Source organism: Balaenoptera physalus, assembly GCF_965194825.1.
Source record: "Balaenoptera physalus genome assembly, chromosome: 2".
Classification (NCBI taxonomy): domain Eukaryota; kingdom Metazoa; phylum Chordata; class Mammalia; order Artiodactyla; family Balaenopteridae; genus Balaenoptera; species Balaenoptera physalus.
The window spans coordinates 11564009-11589281 of NC_138883.1; the positions used below are offsets into that span (position 1 = coordinate 11564009).

At 47.2% G+C, this 25273-nt stretch overlaps 1 protein-coding gene across 1 annotated transcript in view; it reads left to right on the forward strand.

Moving 5' to 3' along the window:
- ITPK1 (inositol-tetrakisphosphate 1-kinase) overlaps positions 1-25273 on the forward strand; it is a gene marked incomplete at its 5' end in the record, with an annotated part of 212149 nt that overhangs the window by 26036 nt on the left and 160840 nt on the right. The gene's annotated exons all lie outside the window — the stretch shown is intronic.

Here is a 25273-nt window from a genome sequence, read left to right on the forward strand (position 1 = left end):
ATAAATAAATATTAAAAAAAATTCATCAGGAATAAACAGGTATCTGTCTTTGATGGAGGTGGAGGGAAGGTATTTCTCAATAAGATATAATTGCTCTTTCATAACATATTTCAGTGTTCAAAGCGTCCTTGCACAGGATGATTCTGAAGATTGTTTAGATGGAAGCAGTCATTCCTTTTTCTCCAGACATAATGCCACTATCTGTAGTTCACATAGCAATGGCATGTCTATCAGCAAACCTCTCAATCAGTGATTCACTTGCAAGATTTTATTTTAGTTGAGTCAGCAGCCTTTTAGTTTCCTGGAGTCAAGGAGAGGTTGATGTAGGCGGGGCAGAAAGGGTAGAAAATTGTGACATAGCAGCAAGGCAGAAACGGCAAGTGCTTCCCAATTCTTTGGGAAATCGTAATGTTATTTTTTCCATCCACTCACCAAACACCGATGAGGAGAAAGAAAGCATGAGACCCTGGATAACTTACTCATTGCCAGATAACAGCATCTGCCTTCTAAAATCAGCATTATTCTGGAAGTCGGGTGGCTGTGTTCCTGATTAAATCGAAGTAGAAATGCAATTGAATTGCCTAAGTATGATGATAGGGGACATACATAACACGTTTTTCTTTTCGAAATGCTTTTACATCTGTAATCTTACTTTATCTCTGCACAACCTCCCTGCCTTGAACAAACTTTTATTATAGCACTTATGGCCCTGTAGTTAATGTTCAGTGTATATGTCCATCTCTCCCGCTGGTTTATGACCTTCTTCAGGGCAGAAGTCCTGCCGGATTTATGCATCTGTAAAGCTCGAGCACTAAAGTTAGGGTTTGTTTCGTTGCAAAAGACAGAAACCCACTGGATGCAATTTAAGCAAAAAAGGGGCTTTGTTTCAAGGATCCCCAGGGTAGGGGTGCAGCCACTGCTTGGCAGAACACCAGGCTCTCTGGCGATTCCTCACCTCTTGCATCTGCCTCATTAACACCTCCTCTCTGCAGAAGTATCTTTCACTCCTTTCTGGTCGCCTCGGCTGAGAACTTGGCTGCCAGCATCTCCTGAGTGGAGATGTAACTTGTCCAGCCCTGAGCCAAGAGCCTTATCACTCTCTCTGTCCCAACCTCCCCAGTCTCCAGGAGTCAAGGCCCTGATTGGTCCAGCCTCGGTGAGGTGTTCACCTCTAGCCCAATCAACTGGGGCCAGAGGGGTGTGGTTCAATCTGGGACCCAGGTGGTTCCTAAGGTAGGGCACCGGTGGGGCAGGAAGGAACAAAGCACAGTTCTCTGAAAACAATGTGAAGGGGCGGGGCAGCTCAAACTATAGGGGGCCTGTCTGTCTTGTATATACTTAGTGCTCTGTAAATGCTTACCGACCTGCCTGGCTCTACGTGCTGCACAATATTGGCCTTCTTGTAGTTCCCCAAACCCACCGAGCTCTTTCTGGACTTCAGGCTTCAGGATGGCTCTTCCTCGCCATCACCCCCGTGGCCTGGCTAACTCCAGCTCCTCCTCTGGATCTACATTTGGATTCACCACCTCTTCATCAGATGGCCTTTCCTGACCCCGCCCAGAATATCCTGCTCTCTTTCTTCAAAACACTCATCACCTTGCAGTTACTTGTTTAATTCCTGCCTCCCCGCCTCTCTCCCCCAAGAGACTCTAAGTTCCAGTGTTCCCAGAGGCCCCAGTAGCTCCCGGCCCAAAGGGCAGCCCTACAACTTGGATGTGGGACAGCAGGGGCGTTAATGCCCTGCTAGGCAAACCTTTGACCAATGGGAGGTGGGAGAAGTGGATAAATTCTTACCCTTTTTCCCTCAGTGGACTGTCCTGAGATGAAATGTATGAGCTTTTGAGAGGACCTCCCTGGAAGACGAAGCACCTCCTTCTCACCCACCTCTCTTGTCGAGGGTCAAGGATTTCTGCTCTCTGGAATTGCACTCCCTTATAAACGAGTAGCAAAAGCCTTTGCCTCAGGCTCTGCTTTCTGGGGACCCAGGCCAGGTTGCTAACTCTAGCTGGCATACATGAAAAATTAAGCGTATTGGCTTTTGCTTAGCACAGTGCTTAAACAATGGATCAGAAATCCCACTCTTGCTAGGCTCTGCTTTTCTCCACTTTAGTTGTCTTTTTTTTTTTTTTTGCCATGCTGCGCTACTTGTGGGATCTTAGTTCCCCAACCAGGGATCCAACCCGTGTCCCCTGCAGTGGAAGCTCAGTGTCCTAACCACTGGATTGCCAGGGAACTCCTCAGTTTTCTTCTTTTTTTTTTTTTTTTTTTATAATTATTTGTTGTGAATAGACAAGCCCTGCTTTGGCCTGCTTGTGAGGCTTGGAATTCTTTTTTTTTTAAAGAGAGTGGTTGCTTGAGGATAAATAGCTAGTTTTTTTAAAATTAATTAATTAATTAATTTATTTATGGCTGTGTTGGGTCTTCGTTTCTTTGCAAGGGCTTTCTCTAGTTGTGGCAAGCGGGGGCCACTCTTCACCGCGGTGCGCGGGCCTCTCACTATCGCGGCCTCTCTTGTTGCGGAGCACAGGCTCCAGACGCGCAGGCTCAGTAGTTGTGGCTCACGGGCCCAGCTGTTCCGCGGCATGTGGGATCTTCCCAGACCAGGGCTCGAACCCGTGTCCCCTGCATTGGCAGGCAGATTCTCAACCACTGCGCCACCAGGGAAGCCCCTCAGTTTTCTTCTTATTCAAGCTTTCTCTGAATGCGGGCAAGGTTGCTACCCCCAACTCCAGCTTGCTCTCATGAAAAGAATGCTTCTTACCTCCTGGCTTCACCTTGAGTCCGGAAGCTGACCCTCATGGTCTCTGATGGGCCCAGGTAGGGTCACATGTTTTCCTCTGACCCAATCACTGGGGGCGGGTGAGGACCAAGATCCGTCTCCAGGTATTCTCTTCTTTCAGATTTCAGGAGCAGTGATGATGCGGACAAAGAGGCAAGATGAGGCCCAGGAAATGCCAAATTGGGTTTGGTGTTGGGTAGGGGAGCAACACAGATGCAGATGGCAGGGAGTCTATGACCCCCTCTCCCCCCGTCCAGTACAGACAGGAGGAGGAGAGATCTGGGCCGCCAGCTCTGCAAGCAGTCAGGGTGGGAGGCTAGAGCTGGGGCTGGCCAGGCTCTCTTCCACAACGGGCTGTCCCCAGAGCAGGCTCTGCAGTCAAGGCCCAGGAGCAAAGCTCAGGCCCCTCCAACCCTGACGTCCAAGGTGGCACTGGCCTTCTCTACTCCACAACACCATCAGGGCCTGTCTACCCTAGAGCTCCCAGGCCAGAGCCTTCCCAGGGACCCAGACACACCACTACCAAGCACTGGGTTCACACAGAGCTGGGGACCCCAGCCTGGAGGTTCCTCATTCACCACAAGCTTTCAGCCAGCTAGATCCTCCCCCTCCCCCTGGGAGACACTACCTTAGGGAAGTCACCTTCTAGAGGTCAGCCAGGACTTACCCCGAGACCGGGCCAGAGGCTCCCTCTGGGCCACCTGCTCAGTTATGGGGTCACCACGCCACACTTTGCAGGCCTTCTGGGCCTCAGTGCTGCTTCTCTTGACACTCTTATTCCCACTGTGGTATGGAGTGTCTGCAGTTTCATGGGTCCTGGGGCCCCATGGAGTTAGATCTCAGCCCCCAATTCCTAATGAGAAGTGTCAACACTCACAGAGCACTTACCATACCAGGAACCATCTAAGAATTTCATGATTCTCAAGTTCTGGCCACACCAAGCTACTGTTCCCCATTCATGTCCTGCACTTTCTTGTCTACAGCTTTGCACGTGGCATTGCTAGAACGAACTTCCTTTGTTTGCCTTTCTTTGTTTCTGCTTGGTGAGTTCATCCTTTAAGATCCACTTCAAATTTCACCTCCTGTGTTAGTCATCTATCGCTGTGTAACAAATCACCCCAAAACTTTGCAGCTTAAATCAACAAATATTTATTATCTCCCATCATTTGTGAGGGTCAGGGATCTGAGAGTGGCTTAGTGAGTGGTTCTCGCTCAGGGTGTCTCATGAGATTGTAGTCAAGCTGTTGACAGGGCTGCGGTCTCCTCTGAAGGCTTGACTACCCACCTCACTCACATGGCTGTTGGCAGAAGGCTTCAGTTCCTGGCCCCCTGAGCTTTTTCCATAGGGCTGCTCATGACCCGGCAGCTGGCTTCCTCCAGAGTGAGTGATCCAAGAGAGCAAGATGGAGGGGACCCAACATGGAAGCCACAGTCTTTCATAACCTGTGCTCAGAAGTTTCCTATTATCACTTCTACTTTATTCTGTTGGCCACACAGACCAACCCTAGTGCAGTGTGGAAGGGAACTACACAGGGATGTGAATACCAGGAGGCAAGGCTCACTGGGGCTGTCTCAGAGGCTGCCGGCCACCGCTCCCCCATGCGGTCCTCAGGGGATGGGCACTTCGAATGTACTTCTGTGAAGCTTGCGTCATGGATGTTTTGTCTCACTCCCAGATGGCAAACTCCTGGAGGATGGTTACTAAATCTTGTTCATCTTCCCCTTCCTTTTTAGCCCCACATATCCTCTAATATAGGGTATATATTCAATAAACCTCAAATTAATGCTGAATGGATGAATAAATGAGTAAATAAATGAATGAATTAGTGATTCTCTAGGTGGATAGTTCAAGACTAGAGGAGACAGCATGAACTATTATATGATTAATTTCCCCTGTTTCCTGCCTCAAGATACCTAAGGAGTTGGTGGCTCAGAGCTCGCTTCCTTTTCCTCTGGTTACTTCTCCTTCCCTAACACCCCAGACTTGTAGCATCAGAAGGCTTGCTCGCCATCTTGGTATAATGATGGCCTGCCCTCTCATCACAGCTGATTGGACCAGGGCCGAGCACCTGACCCAAGCTGGGCCAATGGACTCCAAGAAATTTGAAATTGGACTAAGAGAGGCCAAGCTTCAGTCTGGCTGGTTTCTTGTCAAGAGGGAAAATCTGGAAACTGTTGGCAGTAGCAGTTCTTTGATCCATGGACTGGGGAGCAGAGAAAGCCAATCTGCCTCAACAGGAGACAAGAGTGCAAATAGAAGAGTGAGAAGGAGGAGAGAGGGGAAGGGTAGCCGAGGTTGCAGAAGCTCTCAATTCCTGCTTCCAGTTCTGTCAGAAACCTGGCTGCAGCTCCAGCTTGGTCCCCATGAGATACACATATATGTATATGTATTTTTAAATTTTTATACAATTTTTAAAGGTTACTTTCCATTTACAGTTATTACAAAATATTGGCTCTAGTCCCCGTGTTGTAAATATATCCTTGAGCCTGTCTTACACCCAATAGTTCGTACCTCCCACTCCCCCACCCCTATATTGCCCCTTCCCCTCACTTATATTCTTATAATAAATGGGGTTTAAGCAATGGTGTCCTGGAGCTGGTTCACACTAGCTCCTGAAAGCTAATTGTACATCTTTCTCCATGACGTCACTTTGGGAGCTTGACATAGGCCACAGCTGCCGTATTTACACCACAGGAATTGGCAAATGCTACAAATCAGTGTCCCCCACTAAAAACTGGTTATTAAACATTAGCAAGCACATCGATGGTTTTACGACAATTCCAGGGGGTTTCCGTAACATACAGCCCAAATAGTCTTTCTGACTAAAACATCGGGGCAAACTCCTACTCATGCTTCGTGACCCAGTGCATCTCCCATGAGAAGCCTCATCTGGTGTTTGTGGGAAGCTGATTCTCTGTGTACTCACATAACTTAGGAGACACCATTAGACAATCCAGAGTGCTGAGGGCTACGTGATAGCCCAGGCATAAGACAGAGACCTCACCTAGGCAATAATTGCCTATTGCCCTTAGAGTGAAGTCCAGGCTCCTTATCATGGCAGGCTGTTCCTCTGAGCAGTGACCCGTGCCCTCCTCCATCTCGTTCCTGCCCACACCATCCCCACCCCATCGCCACACCCTGGCCTCCTCAGCCTTCTCAGTCTCTAGCCCAGGGTCTCTACCCCATGAGTTGTCAGTCATTTGGAGAATATGATAAAGATCATGAACCTTCACCTTGGAGGAAACACACATACAGACACACAAAGATTTGCATATAGTTTCAGGGGATTCATGGACCAAATAACTTCTTTTCTCTGAAGCCCTTCCTAACTCCTACATCCCGTGTGCCCTGCTTTACCCCAAACATACCTCTCTCTTAGCACCTTCAGTGCTCTTAAGCTTATGTTTATTTTTGAGTCTTTTGCTACACTGGCTGCTCCTTGGGGTAGCATCTATCATTGTCTTATTTAGAGTACATGAGTGACCGAGGGATGGCTGAGGTGTGTCCTAACACCCAAGTTCTAATCATGAGATCAGGGTGTAGCTACAGACACAGCCTACTGTCTAAGCACAAATGTGCGTCATTGAGGCTGGCGTCAACATTGCTAAAGGGAGAAGATGCCAACCATAGACAGACTGAGACACACGCAGAAAGTGAGAAGCAGGCATTGCTATGGCTGGTGTATTCCCAGCACCAGTGGGGCGAGGGGTGGTTAGGGGCCTGGGGGCTGTCTTGGGCAAAGGAAGAGCACCCCAAGTGTGGTACCATGGGAAAAGCCTGAACTCGGGGTCTCAGAGATCTAGGTTCAGATTCTAGCTCTGTCACTCACGGCTTGTGACTGTGAGCAGATTACTTTGTCTCCCTGAGCCTCAGTTTCCTCACCTGTCAAACCCTACTTTATTGAGTCACTGCTAAGATTAAAAGAGGTGATCTGTGTGATGTGCCTGGGACACAGGAGTTGGTCAATAAAAGTTAGTGTCCCCTTTTCCTGTACTCCTCTCATGTTGGTCACATGCAACAGAAATCAACTCTGTTTAACTCAAGCAAAACAAGGAATTTATTTGTAAGAGTGGCAGAGACTGCCTACTGTCCCCCAGTTCCTGTTATCCCTTTCTAACATGGTAATTTTTAGCTAGGTACATAGTTGCTTAGCTAAATACTACATTTTTTTCCGCCAGCTTCCCTTACAGATTGGCACGACCTGGTAACAATGTTCTGGAGAGTGTGATGTAACCAGAAGTGATATGTACAACTTCTAGGTCATGTCCTTAAAGAGGGCAAAAGGCGACAGGTCCTGTTACGTTTCTTCAAAAAAAAAAAAAAAAAAGAGAGGGTACATATTCACCTCTTCTCTCTTTTCTTCTGTCCTTCTGGCTGGAACAGGGATGTGCTGGCAGGAGGTGGAGCAGCCATATTGACCCATGAGGTAGAAGCTGAGTGTTGAGGATGCGGAGAAAGAAGACAGAAGGAGCCTAGGTTCCTAATGACTTAGTGGAGGAGAGGCACCATACCAGCTCAGACTTTTAAAGGCAAGAGAATTAAACTTCTATTTGTTCAGCCATTGTCAATCTTTGGGTTTTGTTATAGCAGCCAAACCTATACTCTATCAAGTACTCAGTGCTATAGACCGTATACCGCTAAAATTTGTATGTTAAATCCTATCTCCCATATGATGGCATTTGGAGGTTGGGGCTCTGGGAGGTCAAGAGGACAGAGCTTTCACGAATAGGATTAGTGCCCTTATAAAACAGACCCCAGAGAGCTCCCTTGTCCCTTCCATCATGTGAGAACACAGGGAGAAGACGGCAAGCAGGCTCTTGACAGAAACAGAATCTGCCAGAATCTTGATCTTGGACTTCCTGACCTCCAAAACTGTGAGAGAGAAATTTCTGTTGTTTATAGGACACCCAGTCTATGGTATTTTTGTTGTAGCAGCCAAATAGACTAAGATACTTAATAAACCATTAAGATGCTCATGGTATCCAAAAAAGAGCCAGACAAATGTTTACATTGTTTTGACTTTGACTATTGTCAGTTTGACAATTATCTATTTGACTATTCGGTTGACTCTTGTGTTACTTTGATATACACACATCATTTTGTATTTTTGAATATTTCCTTACATTTGGCACAAGATGTTCCAGGCTCATCTTGTAATTTCCATGCCTCAGCATTGGACTCAATCATTTGAATAATGAGTTTTAGTGGTTTTGGTGGAGAATGGTGATTAGAAACCATGATCTGGGGACTCCCCTGGCTGTCCAGTGGTTAAGACTCCGTGCTTCCAATGCAGGGGGTGAGGGTTCGATCCCTGGTCAGGGAACTAAGATCCCCCATACCATGTGGTGAGGCCAAAAAAAAACAAAAAGAAAAACACCATGACCTGTGTGCTATGTATGCTTATTGATACTGAGCTGACACTGCTTCCAGGCTTTCCGGCAGATAGGAGTAGGAAATACATGTGTATATATATATATATGTGTGTGTGTGTATAGGTTAATACATGCATCTAATACAAACTCCTGCATCTATACATCCATTTAAAAACCATGAGTTTACATCAACATTTCTAATTCCAATTCAACACTCAGGGTTTACTCTAGTCTTTTCCTCTTTTCTTTTCTTTTTTTTTTTTTAATAATTGTATTGCACAGTTAAGTGCTACATTTTGTATACTTCAATTATTTCGCCATGCGGCATGTGGGACCCTAGTTCCCTGACCAGGGATTGAACCCCTGCCTCCAGCATTGGAAGCCTGGAGTTTTAACCACTGGACCGCCAGGGGAGTCCCCTTTTTTTTTTTTTTTTTTTTAATATGGACCGCTTCACGAATTTGCATGTCATACTTGTGCAGAGGCCACGCTAATCTTCTCTGTAGTGTTCCAATTTTAGTGTATGTGCTGCCGAAGTGAGCACTCCCTCTTTTCCATCAGACGTTACTCTCTTCTCTGATGGTGAGAAACTGGATGCCATTATTTCCACACTACTTCCATGTTTGCTTGGTCCGCCTGTATGTACCAATCCCTTGACCACTCAGGTCCCTCCTCGAGCCTGGCCCTACCATGTCCCCAGTCTGACCAAGGGAAGGCGGAAGAGACCAGATGCACATCTTAAGATGTTATCAATCTCTTTACTTCCCCCTGCTCGTCAAATAGCCTCCTCATTATAATTTGGCCTCCCGTTTAGCTTGCTTATAGATACAGAACGAAGTGACCGTCTGGAGAAAACATTTTCCCCTTAACCCTGGGCCACAGGGAAGCTGAGATTGGATTTGCCTTCTGCTTGAAGAAAGAAGGTGCTAGTCAAAGGGTCTGGACTGCAGGACGCCTTTGAAGGAGGATGCTGGAAGCACGAAAACCGGATGCTTCTCCAGCAAGAGCCCTGGGTGGGGGCTCCTATACTTACTGGGGAGCCCAGCGCCCAGGTAGCTGTTCTTCAAGAGCATCCAGCTAACACCCTTCTCGTCTTCTGATCCCATCCTCAAGTACAACAGCAATCACAAAAGTGGCATCCCTGCCAGGCATTGTGCTGGTGGCTTTGCATATATTATCTCTTTTTAGTCCTCACAGTAATATTAGGGGGAGGCACTGTGATGGTCCTTATTTTACAGATGAGGATACTGAGTTTTGGAGAAGTGAGTGAGGACTTCCCTGGTGGCACAGTGGTTAAGAATCCACCTGCCAATGCAGGGGACATCAGTTCGAGCCCTGGTCCAGGAAGATCCCACATGATGCAGAGCAGCTAAGCCCGTGAGCCACAACTACTGAGCCTGCGTGCTGCAACTACTGAAGCCCGCGCACCTAGAGCCCGTGCTCCTCGACAAGAGAAGTCACTGCAATGAGAAGCCCGCACACTGCAACGAAGTGTAGCCCCTGCTCGCTGCAACTAGAGAAAGCCCACGCACAGCAACGAAGACCCAACGCAGCCAAAAATAAATAAATAAACAAAAACCCAAAAAAACCCATATAATCTTAGAGAAGTGAGTGAACCTGCCCAAGAACACGTGACAAACATCAAGGCCAGAACTTGAGCCCTTGAAGTCCAGCTCCACTGGCTCCATTATCCTGCTCTGAGCCCTTGACCTCTCACTTCAGTGTTCTCTTGACCTCCACCTGTTGGTCTGACGCTACCCATGCTCTGGCTAGTTCTGTCTTTGTCCAGGAAATAGAGTCCTGGGCACACAAAAGATGTCAGTGCCAAGCTTTTTAAAAAGTACCGCTGTGTGATATTTAACAGGTGCCAAAAGAAAATGCGTAACATACATATGTAAGTCAGAAGACATAGTAATAAAATAATCCCCAGCCCCCAGACCTACCGCCCAGCTTAAACATACGCTAACAAGTGCTTTTTAATTAGGCTTAATTTTTTACATTTTTAGAGATCCTTTGTATTTTCAAAGTGCAAAACCTCTCTCAATTTAATCTCCTAACTGGAAAGCTGAATATCCCGTGTAGATTAGCCAGCTCCCTCCTTTTGTCACCCTTTCTCTGAGGAGTGAGTCCTTGACTACTGTGTGCGTGTTTTTTTTCTATCACATTTCCATCAACAAATTCTGTGGGTTTTACCTTCAAAATACATCACAGATCTGACCACCCTGGCCTCCTCCCCTAATCCAAGCCACTGTCAAGGCGGGACCCCTGCAGTAGCCTCCTAGCCACTGCCCATCAGGCAACCACAGTGAGCTTTAAAAAAAGAGAAGGAGTTAAATTATGTCCCTTTCCTGCTTGGTCCTGGCCCCTGGGACATGTTTGTCCTGCCAGCTCAACCCTGAATCCTCAGCGCTGACCTAGGGCCAGGGACAGAGTCCATGGTCTTTGCCATGGCTGACAAGCCTCCCTTCCATGGGTCTTCTCTCCACCAACCCCCCGCCCCCATTCACAGACCCTGTTCCTTCTGCCTGGAACACTCTTCCCCAGATATGCTCATGGCTCCTTCCTTCCCCCTGTAGGGCCCCTGCTCATTAGCACATTTGCCCCCTTTTATCACATTTTATAAGCATGAAATAAATTCACATAAGCATAAAATAAAACCTACCTAAGCACATACTTTTAAAAAAATCAATAGGATGTACAATAATTTAAGGGAAAAATAAAAGGAAATGAATGTGTAATAATTTAATACGTATTTTAACAAATAGATGTTCTGGCAGCTCTCTGCACTTATACCTAGAGTTCTTATAAATGTGACAGCCACAAAGATACAACGTGTTGACTCAGATTCTACAGAGATGTGATTTCCTAAAACAGTGAACAACTAACTCTTGGTGGAATCCCAAACAAAACATAGTGTAACCTTCCCTCTGTATACATAGTTCTTGAATTCCTGAAGATGCAGTGAGTGATAAATCTGTGTATAAAATACTTGCTGCTTATTTATAAAACCAAGTTAGGTTCTAGGCTCATATAATTATAAGCAGATTTTTCACCTACATAGATGTCTGCTGGGATATTCCAGAGTTTCACGAAGGAGGTCAGTTTTCAGCCCCTCATTGCTTCATGTGTCTTGTGCATTGCAGGATGTCTGGTGTGCCTGCACCAGCCAGCTAAACAGCTGGTATGCACCTGCCCGCCCTTATTGTGACAAGCAGAAAAAGCCCTGGAAATTGTCAAAATGTCCGCTAGTTGGCACGAGAGTCCAGGGTGAGAACCATAGGTGGGCCCCCGTTTTGATTTTTCCTCTCCGCACACACCACTCCCTGACCTTGTACTGTGGTCTACATTTTTTGTTTGTGTTGCTTGTGTCTGAGACTAGAATATGAGCTGCAGGAGGGCAGGGCTTTGCTTCTTTCGATGCCACATCTCCAGTGCCCAGAACAACACCTGGCACGTGGAGGGCGCTCAGTGAGGGAGTGGAGCCCTGAGTGGTGTCCAAGAGCACCCTAGTCTCCATCCCTAGAACTCAACATTGAAGTGTGTGCAGGGCTTCCCTGGTGGCGCAGTGGTTGGGAGTCCGCCTGCCAATGCAGGGGACACGGGTTCGAGCCCTGGTCTGGGAAGGTCCCACATGCCGCGGAGCAGCTGGGCCCGTGAGCCATAACTACTGAGCCTGCGCGTCTGGAGCCTGTGCTCCGCAACAAGAGAGGCCGCAACAGTGAGAGGCCCGCGCACCGCGATGGAGAGTGGCCCCCGCTTGCCACAACTAGAGAAAGCCCTCGCACAGAAACGAAGACCCAACACAGCCAAAAATAAATTAAAAAAAAAAAAAAAAAAAAAAAGAGTGTGTGCAGAATCATCTCAGTAGAGAGGCTGCGAAAGGTTCTCAGTGTCATGCATCCGCCAGGCGTAAGGCCTGGGTTTTGAATACCAGGCCCTCACTATCCACACGCAGAGCCTCCAGGCTATATACCCCTCCTGATACACTCTGGGCAGGACTGTGTGTGACAGCAGAAAGAAGTCCGGCTTAGGAGCCAGAGACCCGGGTTCAAGGTGTTGTTCTGCTACCCATTTGCTGTGTGACTTTGGGCAGGCTACTTGGCCTCAGCCTCCTTATCTATGAAGGGAAGTGGTAGAACCAGTCCAAAAAGCTAATTTGATACGAGGCCGCGTAAACAGACATATCTCTCTCAAGGGAAGAGATTTTGACTCTGCTTTAAGGCAGCCAGGCAGACCCAGGTGGGCTCAGGTGAGCCTGGAGCAGGCTCAGAAGAGAGCATCCAGCTGGAGGAAATGGGGCCATTCTGGCCTGGAGATAGAAGACCAGCCAGTGGATACGGGTGGGATGACTATCTGCTCCTCTCTGAAGGGCAATCAGAGGACAGAGAGTCTTGTTGGGTGACCACGGGTCAGAGCCCAGGAGGGAGGTCAGCGCTCACACTGCAGAAGCTGGAAGAGAAGGACTCCTTGGGGTGACCTCAGTCTTAGGTTAGAAGATGAAAAGTTCTAAAGAGGGAGTCAGAGGGAGTCTCAGGTTGGGTACAAAAGACAGAAGAGCTTTCTGGAAGTCGGGGTGTGGATGCAAAATGGAGGAGAGCACTCTGGGTGAACAAGAGAGCTTCCAGCAGGCTTTTTTTTTTTTTTTTTTTAATTTTAATTATTTATTTATTTATTTTTGGCTGCGTTGGGTCTTCGTTGCTGCGCGCCGGCCTTCTCTAGCTGCAGCGAGCGGGGGCTACTCTTCGTTGCGGTGTGTGGGCTTCTCATTGCGGTGGCTTCTCTTGTTGCGGAGCCCAGGCTCTAGGCACGCGGGCTTCAGTAGTTGTGGCACATGGGCTCCGTAGCTGTGGCGCACGGGCTTAATTGCTCCACGGCATGTGGGATCTTCCCAGACCAGGGCTCGAACCCGTGTCCCCTGCATTGGCAGGCGGATTATTAACCACTGCGCCACCAGGGAAGCCCCCAGCAGGCTTTTAGAGTCCTTTCACACCAACATGTTGGGGAGATGGTCCCTGACATCTCTTTAAGCTTGACCACCCCCCATCCCTCGGCCCCCGACCGTCTGCTTCTTAAGGCTAAAATGCTCTTTTCTCTTTCCACTGGCCTTGAAAATCCATGAGGGACTTTCCTCAAGGACACCATGGAAGAAGCTGCTCTGACCTATTCCATCAAGCCTTCTGGGGCCAGGCCTGCCTGGATATTTCTGGCTCTCCCAAAAGAAAACTAACATTTACCCACTAATATAAGCAGGCAAAATCTTTACCCAACAAAACAAACAAAGCCAGCTCCTCTAGGCCATGCCCAGCTTTCTTAATATGGCATCGGGGATAGGACCCTTGGCATCCAATCAACATGGCTAGTCCCACTCCCAGGAGAACAGAAGGAACTAACCCCGGGGGGCAGATGAAGGTCACATTCACAATGAGGGGGCTTCAAAGGTTGGATGGGCTCTTCATGGGTAGGGTTAGATACACCTGGGTAAAATACAGGAGGCCTAGTTAAATTTGAATCTCAACAACAAATACTTTTTTAAAGTATAAGTGTACCTCACAGCCCATCTGGGACATACTTATACCAAAAAATTATTCATTGTTTATCAGAGATTCCAATGTAACTGACCTCCAATATTTTTATTTGCTTGATCCGGCAACATTTGGGGGCTGCACATAAATGCGGTAAACAACTGGGGTCTGACTGGTGTCTTAAAAGGGAGTCAGCACCTGTCAAAGAAGGACTTCGTGCAGGTAACTCAGAGACTTAGTACCTGATGTCATTTACATATGAAAACTCAGCCCCTTTGCACTAAAAACAGCTGAAAAACTGAGAAGGCTGCTTCTGAGTAGGTATCACCATTTAAAAAGCTGCCCAGGAAGTTTGAAGTCAGTTTCAGCCTTTGGGAAATACTTTTGACTTTTTGATACTGAAGGAGTTTGAACCCATTATTCCCCTCATTTCCAAGGACAAAATCATAAGTAAGCTTTAGGGATAAAGACATTCATCCAGAACTATCTATAATAATTGCTAACACGTTCATGGCAGTGCTGTACGTAAGGGAATTGCTGAATCCTCACAATAAGATTGAAAACCAGAGAATAACTCAGGTCCAATATCAGGGGATTAGTTACATGAGTTGATGGTCTAGTCACCAGACAACTAGGCAGTCATTAAAACCAATGATTCTTAAGGCTGTTACAACATAGAGGATGCTTAAAGTCTGACAATGAGAGAGGCAAAAGCAGGACACGAAATTAAAATAAAAACTTGTTACCTGTTGAGAGAAAAGACACTGGAAGGAAATAAATGCTAATCCTGATTGTTAGGTAATTTTTTCTTCCATAGTTTCTTTTTTCCAAATGTCCTTTAATAAATGTATATTCATTTTATTGTTAAAACAAAACAAAACAAAGCTGAAAAGTCTTCCAGGATCCTCCCCGTCTTCCCAGGTAGCCAGGCAGAATCCAGAATCTACCCAAGGTTATCTCCCAGAGACCTACACTGTGATTCTCTCATCTTCCCTCCTTACCTTCTCATGAATTAAAAATATTTAAGAAATGCCTCTCAGGTGCCAGGCACAGCCCTGCAACAGAGCAGTTGGAATACAGAGCTGAGAAACACACAAAGCCTGCACTTGAGTGTCTTACAGCCACACTTCTATGTAGTACCTGCTAATTCACCATTCTAGACTCACCTCCTCCAGGATGCCTGCCAGGATATCCTCTTCTCATGGTCTCATACAGCTCTGTACATACTCGCCTGATTTTCCCACTAGATCATGAGCTTCTTGAGGCCAAAGTCTGTGTTTCTTTCGTCTGACTCCCCAGAGTATGTAATTGGCCTCAAGAGATATTTGCTAAATGAATGTTTCATATATCCTACAAACATATGGAAATAACTTGGTGGGTACTTCACCCTCTTTAGTTTGTCATTTTGATTTTCTTAGTCAGCTGCTTGCCTCTTCCAGGCCTGGTCTAGCCTCTTCCAGGCCTGGTCTAGCCTCCAGTTGCTACATATCCATATATGAGAAAGGTTAAGATTTCCTTTTGTTGTAAATATTTTTATGGCCTCACACATCTGAGCACTGAATACGTTTGTATTCATGGGCTTGAATTCATCCTCCAGAAATCTCAATTAGTTTGTTATATGACCCTATAAAAGCTACTTTATACATGCTCGAATTTAGTAGTTTTAGGATAAAAACAGCGCTCATTTAAGTATAAAAAAAAGAAAAGTGGAGAATTTATAAACGGGGTAACCATTCAGAGCAGGGGTCAGCAAAGCTTTTCTGGAAAAGGCCAGATGTAAACATTTTCAGCTTTGCTGGCCATACGGTCTCTGTCACAATCATTCAACTCTGTTGCTACAGGAAAGCAGCCATGGACAAGACAGAAAAGAGTGGGTGTGGCTGCGTGCCAATAAACCTTGATTTGTACACGCTGAAATCTGAATTTTGTGTAATTTTCACATGACATGAATTCTTCTTCTTTGGACTTTTTTCCCCAACCATGTAAAAATGGAAGAACCATTCTCAGCTCATGGGCTGTACAAAAACCAGTGGTGGGTTTACAGCATGAGGCCGAGTTCAGCTCCAGCCTCACCAGTCACACCGACCTTGGGGCAATTCCTTAATCTCTCTGCCCCTCAGCTTCCTCGGGTGTAAAATGGGAGGAAATAAGTGTGAACCCAGCGTAGGGCTGTTACGAGGACTGACAGTGCTCCTGCATGCACACTGTAGGACCCTCATAAATGTATGCATAGTAGCTATTATTCTTTTAAACTGTAAAGAATATTGGGTACCTGATTATAAATGATGATGATAATTTTGTGATTCATTTCTTTCTGTATCTTGGTATAGTGCTCAATCCTCACGTGCATCCAAATATCTTGGGGAAGACTCTTTTCTCTCTTTCTCTCTCTCTCTCTCTCTGACTCTAATTTCTGGCATTTCTTTATGCTGGTCTTAGAGGCACAGGGTTTTAAAATTATACTGTTCGTTTCACTGTACACTATCATCATGGTCCATGCTAGGTGCCACTCATTTATTTTTGAGTCTCACTTTCTCTCCATGTTCCCTTCCCCTCATCAAGAATTCTGATGCATTGGTCTGGGGTGGGGCGCAGGCAGAGGTATTTATTGTTAAAATCTCTTCAGTGATTCTAAGTACAGCCGTCTGTGTTTCACTACAGTTTCTAGTGTCTTGCTGCTCAGAGTGGCACGTACACCAGCAGCAACAGCATTGCTGGCTGGAAATGCAGGGTCTTAGGCCCTGCCCCAGGCCCAGTGAATCAGAACATGCACTTGAACAAAATCCAGGTGATTGTGTGCTCATTGGAGTTGAAGAAGCACACAGCTCTTGGGTCGTGTGTGTATGCTTCCCTTTCTGCAATCGATGTGTGCTTGGAAGTGGTGTTTGAGACTCGCTGCTGTAGATGGACTCATGTTCTAGACCCAAGGTTGGCCTGGGAAAGCGTCAACTGCTGAGGCACATGGGTTGTGAGCTTGTTTATACTTTTCCTTTTAAATCTTGGGTTCTCGTAAAGTGAGGTCCCTTTGCAGTCCTCTGGCAGAGCGCAGAGGGCAGGACGGTGCCAGGAAAAGCAATTTAGGACCCGAGAGGCCACCAGGGGCCTCTTTCCCCATGACCCCAGAGGGTGGATGTCACTGGGGCTCACGGGGCTGCCAGGGGTGGGCTGCGGGTGGCATTGCTTAATATAGTTAGTCAATAGCTGTGTTTTCTAAGTGCCACAGAGGACTAAAGGAATGTCGCTAAATGTTTGGCATGGAGGTTACTGATGGCTTTGAGAGGGACATTTCCCAGGCCGTGGAAGGAGAACAGATGTCATAGAAGGGGGGCATCATGGAGACAAATCCCCATGCACAGGCCTGGTCCCTGCTTTTTCACCACTTTGGCTTTGGGCATGAATATAATGGTGTGAGCAGAGAGCTGGCATCGCCCAAGGAGACTTTGGCCTCGCAATCCTTGGAACTTGGCCTTGCTCAGGTCACAGGCAGAACTGGATGCTGCTGGCTTTCTCCCTCTGCCTCGGTTTATTGGCCTGTACAAAGGGCACGTTGCTGCAGCCAGCCTCATTGCAAAACTCGATTGCACTTCCTTGTTTCTCTGAGTGTTTCCTTCCTTCTTTCCACCAGCGGTCTTGAGAAGAGGGTTCCTGTCCTAGACCTCTCTGCTTCTTCCCACAGCAACAGGGAATGGTGGGGAAAGCCCAGCAGGAGGCGGCAGGTCCCACTCTGCCATCACTGTGTGGCCTTCAGCTGGGCACTTTGTCCATCAGGGTCCTCATTCAGTATCAAGATGGGGAGAACACACTGTTCTTTGCAGGTGGCTGTAGAAGTCTGTAAAGCAATGTAATGAAGAGTTCTTTGAAGACCAGGTTCGTGGTCTCAGTAGCTGTGTATACTCTAAATGAACATCTCTTGAATTGAATCATCTCTCTCCCACTAGACCTGCAATGTCAGTTTAAATCTCTCCTATGCCACTTTTTTCTGACAGTGACAGCTGATTTAGAGTCTGATCAGTTCTGCAATCTTCAAGGAAATCAACAATTCTGGCAAAATTATCTATTGGTGTTAAAACTATTAGGAAGTCTATCAGCAAGGGAATGGACAACAAAATTGTGGCATATTCATCTAATGAAATAAGACAATAACAGGGGAAAAACCTTGATACCCACAAAAATATGTGTGCATATCACAGATAATGTTGAGTGAAAGAGTTCATATTATAAGATGTTACTTATATGGAGTACTGAAGCAGGCCAAACTCATCTGTGTGAAGAAAGTCAGAATAGAGGTTTCCTTTGTGTGTGGGCTGTTATCTGGGAGGGGGCATGCGAGGGAGCCCGTTGGGGAGCTAGGAATGTTCTCAGTCTTGATTTGGGCTGTGGTTATGTGGGTGGAAACATATGTAAGCATCTCAGCACAAGAGGACCTTATGCATTTTCTGGTAAACATAACACCATCTATAACGTATTTCAGCCAAAAGCTTTTAACTTGAATCTAATCAAGATTTTAGATCTAACTTCTAGTTTCCAAGAAATGGAGAGATAGACGGACAAGCTAAACGGTACCACGAAGAAGACACCGAACAATCCCAGAAGGTTGGTCCTTCTGTAGGACAATCAACGCAGTGTCTTTCACGAGGGGAGTTGGCTGAGGTCAGAAGAGCTCAAGAGACATCACAACCAAAGACAACGCAAGGCCTTGGTCTGGATCCTGGTTTGGACAAACCAGTCATAAAAAAACTCGTAGAGGCAAATAGGGATACTTAAATATGGATCCAGTTTTAGATGTCATTAAGGAATTGTTTTTCCTGTTTTTGTTTAGTTTTGATTTATTTTTTTGTTTTTCATGTTTTAAAGTATGATAACACTAATTATTGGAAAATGTTATTTTCAAAAGATGCATACTGGCAAGAAATTCCGATTCATTTTCATCTTGGTGAAGACAAGTCAACCCACAGGACTGCCTTGGAAGTTTCCCTTTCTGTAAACAAACCTTTCAACAGGAAATGGACATTTACGGGGCTTTTGTTATAGGTCAGCATTTTATATATATTTCTCATTTCATAATATTCATGTGTTTTTCCTTTTTATAACTATGTTTAGTTGAAAAAGCGATATAAATTTGATGAAAAATATTTTAATCACTTAACAAATATGCGATGAAATATGATTCTTCTCACTGCAGGAACCTCCTTTTCCAAGTTCCTCTCCCTAAAAGCAGCCACTGTTTTTTGTGTATCTTTTCAGAAAACAGATATTCTCTGTCCACGCAAATATATACATGGATATGTGGTCCCCTAAGTTTTTTACTCAGTGGCAGCCTACCATCCACACTGTATTACACCTGGGTGTTTTGATTTAACACATATGAGACAGTCTTCCATATTTGCTCTTATGAAGGCCACCGATGATCTCCCTGTGTTCAGATCCAAGGCCACCTGTCAGTAGTCCCGTTATGCCACCAGCTGATTGCTCTGTCCCCCAGGCAGGCATCCTGCACGAGGCTTCCGGGGCTAGTACTCTCCTGGGTTTCCTCCTATCTCTTCAGCTCTTTTGTTGTCTCCTCCTCTCCTCCCTGACCTCTGAATATTGTAATGTCCCTGGCCTTGTCCTTGAACTTTTCTCTGTCTACACTCACACCCTCGGTGATCTCATCCAGGCTTTATACCACCCCTATACTGACAACTCCCGATTTTATATCTCTAGCCTGAGTCATGCCCTTGAACTCCAGATTTCTTATCAAATTGCTTGCTTGACATCTCCATCAGATGTTTGACCGATGTCTCAAACCGAAACTGTCTAAAACAGAACTCCTGACTTAAGCCCCTAACCCTTCACCTCCTGCCGTCTTCCCCATTTCAACTCCATTTTTCCAATTGCTCGGACTCTAAACCTCAGACATCCATGAGTTTTCTCTTGCTCTCAAACCCTATATCCCACCCACCAACAAATCCCGCTGAGTCAATATCTGACCAATTCTCACCATCTTCGCTGCTACCTGGGTCTGAGCCACCATCATTCATTACCTAGATTATTGCAAGAGAACACTAACTGGTCCCTCTCTCCTCCATCCTTGCTCCCCCGCCCAGTCTCTCCTCCACACAGTAGCAGAGTGATCCTGGTTAAACAAGACGAGGTCCTGTATTCCTCCAAGGAATCCTATCTTGCTCAGAGTAAAAGGCAACGTCCTTGCAGTGGCCCAGGAGCCGTGTGTGGTCCCTCTGTGGACTCACCTCCTATTCCTCCTCCGTTGCTCATTCTGCTGCAGCCCGTCTAGCCTCCTGACTGCCCCTTGTCAACACCAAGACTATCTTAGAGCATTTGCTCTTCCTCTGCCCGAGAGCTCTTACCCCAGATATCTGCATGACTTGCTTGCTCACCTTTGTCGCATTTTGGCTAAATGTCACCTTCCAGTGGGATTTACCCTGACTACTGGATTAAGATGGCGATCCGCCATTTCCCATCTTCCTTGTACGCTTTATTATTTTTTTGTAACATGTATCACTTACTAATATACTAGGTCATTTATGAGAATATAAGCTCCACAAGGACAGGGGGGCTGGGGGGGAGGTCCATCTGCCTCCTATTTTTGCACTGTTTTCATCACTGCAGTAGCCCTAGTGCCTAGAATAGTTCCTGGCACATAGCAGATACTTAAGAAATATTTACTGATTGAGTGAATGAACAGATATTATCCTATTTGATTGTTTAAATGGCCGTAGGGGTCCACTTATGGATGACGCTGTCTAACACTCATAAGCCGTGTCTGATACAGTCCTTTATGAATTTAGACTCATTCAAACTTCTCGCTAACCTTGTGAGCTACATTTGATAATCACTCCCACATAATAGATGATCAAACTGAGGTTTAGACAGATGTATTAACTTGCCCCTGGTCACACATATAATAAATGTTCATGCCAGTCTAGCTATCTTGAGCTAGCACATTTAACTTTGTGTCAGACTGTTGCAGAATCGGTTTACTTAACCAGTCTCCTACAAATGGACACCATCTTATGGTTCTCAGATGAGGCAAGGCTCAGAGAGGTTAAGAAGCTTGCATAAGGTCACACAGCTAGAATTCTGGTCTATCGGCTGAACCCTAGGTCTAAATTCTCAATCACTACATTGTCTCACCTCCTAAAGCCTCCTCCCCCAGGGGAAGGATTGGGGTTAGGAGGCCTTCCCTACTTCCCAAGTAGGAGGTGCCCTTCCTCCCCAAGGCCCTCTCTCTACTGTTCCTCTCCCCGCTCTGGAATCCTCTCCCAGATGGCCCTAGGCCATGGACACACACACTACCCCATTTAATCCCTTAATGGTTCATCTGCCTCCCAAAGGGAATGTAGATGTCTCCAGACTCCCCTTCCGGAGTCTCCCACCTCAGAGAGGTCAGGGACAACCTGGAGGGACTTACCTGAGGTTCATTTAATCAGTCACTTTTAATGAGCACTTCTGAGGGTAGGGAACTGTTAGAGGCAGTTTGGCTTCCTCTAGAATCCAGATAGCGCCCAGCCAGTATTATCTACTGTTTTTTTAAAAATTATTAATTAATTAATTAAAAAATTTTTGGCTGCGTTGGGTCTTCCTTGCTGGGCACGGGCTTTCTCTAGTTGCGGTGAGCAGGGGCTTCTCTTCGTTGCGGTGCGCGGGCTTCTCACTGTGGTGGCTTCTCTTGTTGCGGAGCACGGGATCTAGGGGCATGGGCTTCAGTAGCTGTGGCACGCGGGCTCAGTAGTTGTGGCCCACGGGCTTAGTTGCTCTGTGGCCTGTGGGATCTTCCCGGAGCAAGGATCGAACCCATGTCCCCTGCATTGGCAGGTGGATTCTTAACCACTGTGCCACCAGGGAAGTCCCAAGTATTATCTACTGTTGTGTTATGGGAAAATTGGTGAGCAGAGAAAAGCACAGTCCCTGCCCTCAAGGGGCTTACAGTCTAGTGGTGAGACAAACATTAGTCAAGTACACCACTCAATGGGGCAAGTGGGCTGACCATCCTCACTGGAGGTGCAGAGAGCTAGATGGCTGAGATGCCAGGAAGGGACACCTGGGCTAAGAGCTGGTGGATGAGTTAATAAGCAAAGAGAGGGAAGAACATTCCAGAAAAAAAAGGGCTGCATACTAAAGGCTCTAGGGACAGCAAGGACCACAAGAGGCCAGGACGGAGGCGGCAGGGTGAGAGGAAGGTGGTGGGAGATGAGGGTGGGAGGCCTTGAAGTTATCAGGGAGTTTTGGTTTCACCCCAAGTACAGTAGAAAGCCACTTCAGCAGCGTGGCGTGCGGGGAGGGCAATGGTGCAGTCTGACTGGACTGATCAAATCTGACTTGCATTCTGAAGACTGCTCGGGCTGAAGGGTGGAGAACAGACTAGCTGAACTAGTGGGCACAGAGAAGTGGGCAAGGGTTGTGGGGAAGGGTTGATGGGCTCTGTGGCACTGAAAGAAAGGAGGAAGTGGTGAATCTGAGAAATATTTGGCCCGAGATTGTGCCCCTTCCTTAGGTCAGCCCATATTCAAAGTCTGGTTGATTGAGCAGGGATGGGGCAGGCAGAAAGGCTCACTCCCTCGGTCAAGGTGGGACAGCTCTGAAGGGTGGTTCTAGCCCTGGAGCTCCCTGGGGGATGACCAACAACTTAAAACAGAAGTAAAAATGTATAGTTTCCCATTCTCAATGGAGAGGAGGTTTGAGGCCATGAACTGCCCAGGGTTCCAGAGAAGTGTGGGTAGGTCCCCGGTCTTATCAATGCATGGGAGGATCCTGATTTGCCCTGGGCAGGGGTCCTGGCCCTCAGAACCTGTCTCTCTCCTCTCACATCCCTCCCATCTCCAGAATGATGGTAAGCCATGGGGGTGAGGGGCCTCTTGACCTTGGGATGCTGGTTCTAGCTTTCCCTCTTTTCTGCTCTGTGATCTTGGGCAAATCCTTTTCCCTCTCTGGGTCCATTGCTTCATTGCTAAGACAGGAAGTTGGAGTAATCAGTGACTCAGACTCTGAGAGTTTGTTGAAAGCTACGGTCATTATACATATAATTTCTGGCAGCTGCAGGGGTTCCTGGAGTCCTGGGGTGGGGTAAGGAGGGGACTTAATTGGGCCTCAAGTTAAGAATCCTTACATATACACACTACTATATATAAAAATAGATAATCAGCAAGGACCTACTGTATAACACAGGGAACGCTACTCAATATTCTATAACAACCTATATGGGAAAAGAATCTGAAAAAGAATGGATATATGTATAGTACAAATGAATCACTTTGCTGTACACCTGAAACTAACACAATATTATAAATCCATTATACTCTAATATAAAATAAAAATTAAAAAAAGAATCCTTGTATAGAAGCAACTTAAGTGTCCATTCATAGATGAATGGATAAAGATGTGGTACACACACACACACACACACACACACACACACACACGAATATTACTCAGCCATAGAGAAGAATCTTACTGTTTGTGACAACATGGATGAACCTAGAGGTTATTATGTAAGTGAAATAAGTCAGACAGAGAAAGGCAAACACCATGATTTTACTTATATGTTGAATCTAAGAAAACAAATGAACAAACATAATAAAATGGAAACTAATAGATACAGAGAACAAAGTTGTGGTTGCAGGGAGGGGGCGGGGAATGGGCAAAATAGGTGATGGAGATTAAGAGGGACAAACTTCCAGCTCCAAAATAAATAACAGCACAGGGAATATAGTCAATAATATAGTCAATCATATTGTAATCACTTTGTATGGTGACAGATGGTAACTAGACTTATCGTGGTGATCAATTCATAATGTATTGAATCATTATGTTATACACCTGAAGCTAATATAATATTGCAAGTCAATTATACTTCAGTTTAAAAAGAAGAGTCCTTGGGTGAGACAGTAACAAGCCCCATTTCTGATGACCTGCTGAGGACCAGTCGAATACCCTGTCTTAATCCTCCCCAAATATTTCTCAGATTCACCATAATCCTTTAAGGCAAGCATTACTTTCTCCACCCAGAGCTCAGAGGCAGAACTTAAGTGACTTGTCCAAGCTGGGAGGAACTGAACTAGGACCCCCCCAAGCCAGGTCTTTCTAAAGCCAAAGACTGTTCTTCCCATTTCAATGAGAGACATCTCTTCTCTCCTTCTGTCCCCACTCTGCACCACGCCCCCTCATAACACCATACATTTTAGACCTCATAGCCACTGGTCTTTTGCAGCCTGAAGTGCTCTCATGAGGCAGGGCTTACCTCCTAAGGTAAGAGGGAGGACCTGAGGCCCAGAGAGGGTAAGTGGACTGCAAGGTCACCCAGCAGGGGTGCAAGGGGGGGGGGAGATGGGTGAAGGGTGGAGCTAGCTGAGAGGTGGACACAGAGGACCTGTGTGCTCACTCCCAGAGTCAGGTGTGGACAAGCTTCACCTGGTTGCAACTGGGAAGCCCTGCAGGAAGAAGGATAGGGGAAGCTGTAATTAGGGGAAGAAGGCAGGCGCCTAGGGCTGGGCCTTAAAGAATGAGCTCCAGTTTGGTCAAGGAGAGTCTGTCACCCCTAACAACTTTGTTCTTCCATTTCTCCCTGCCTCTATTCAAGCTATTCCCCCTTCTCAGGCCCGTCAACATCCTCCTTATTTTCCAAGGTCAGCTTAAATGTCTTCCCTGAAAATCTGAGACCCCTCCCACCCCCCATTCATTTTCTCTGCCGGGGCCTGGGGAGAGATGCCCACTTCTCCCAGACTCTTTGAAGGCAGGATGCTCTGCTACCGCCCCACAGGGCTTGGGCAGGCAGGGTGGGGTTAATGAATCAAGAGCGCTGAGACTGCGGCCGCCCTGCACCCTGAAAGGAAAGTGTCTTCTGGGAGTGTCCCACCCTGATCCTTGATACTTCTAGTCTCTCCCCTCGCCCCCCTCCGTTGGAGGGGACCCAGAGTGTGACTGGTGGTTAACTTCCTAAGCCTGAGACGGCCCCTGGGTGTTCATGTCCCCACCCTAGGGGCCCCCATCCTGGGCCTGGGTCTGTCTCCTCCGGGGAAGACAGATGATCTCATTGAGTGTCTGCATCCGCCGCGCCCCCCCGCCCCGCCCCCCTCCTCCCGCGCCCTCTGCAGCAGTTGGCACTGAATAGTGCTGGGGGTACAGAGATGCTTTTGATGAATGAAACTCAGTGGCTCGATCACTCCCAAAGGACAAGCAGAAAATGCCCACACCACGACTCCTCTCGTTCCTTTAAAAAGTAAAAGCACTTGGCAAGGGCTGCCCTAAATTCAGTCCCGCGCCCTCAGTCCCCAAGCTCAACAGCCAGAGCCTCGACACAAACACGCACCAAAGGACCAGGCGGGGGAAGGCGCGGCGCCTTTAAGAGGCGGCGGGCGGTGCTGCCCCCTAGCGGCCGGCGCGGCCGCGCTTCCTCCGCCCCGGCGGGGTCCAGCGGGCCGCCCGGCCGGGTCAGCACGGCGGCGGCGGCGGGCTGCGGGCTAGGCCGAGGACGGGGACGAGGAGGAAGTGGCGGCGGCGGCGGGTGAGGACGGCTGGGCGGGGGGAGCGGGCGGCTGCGTGCGCCACGCCGGGGTCCGAGCGCGCCGGGAAGGGCACGCGCCCGGGTCGGATGGGCCGAACG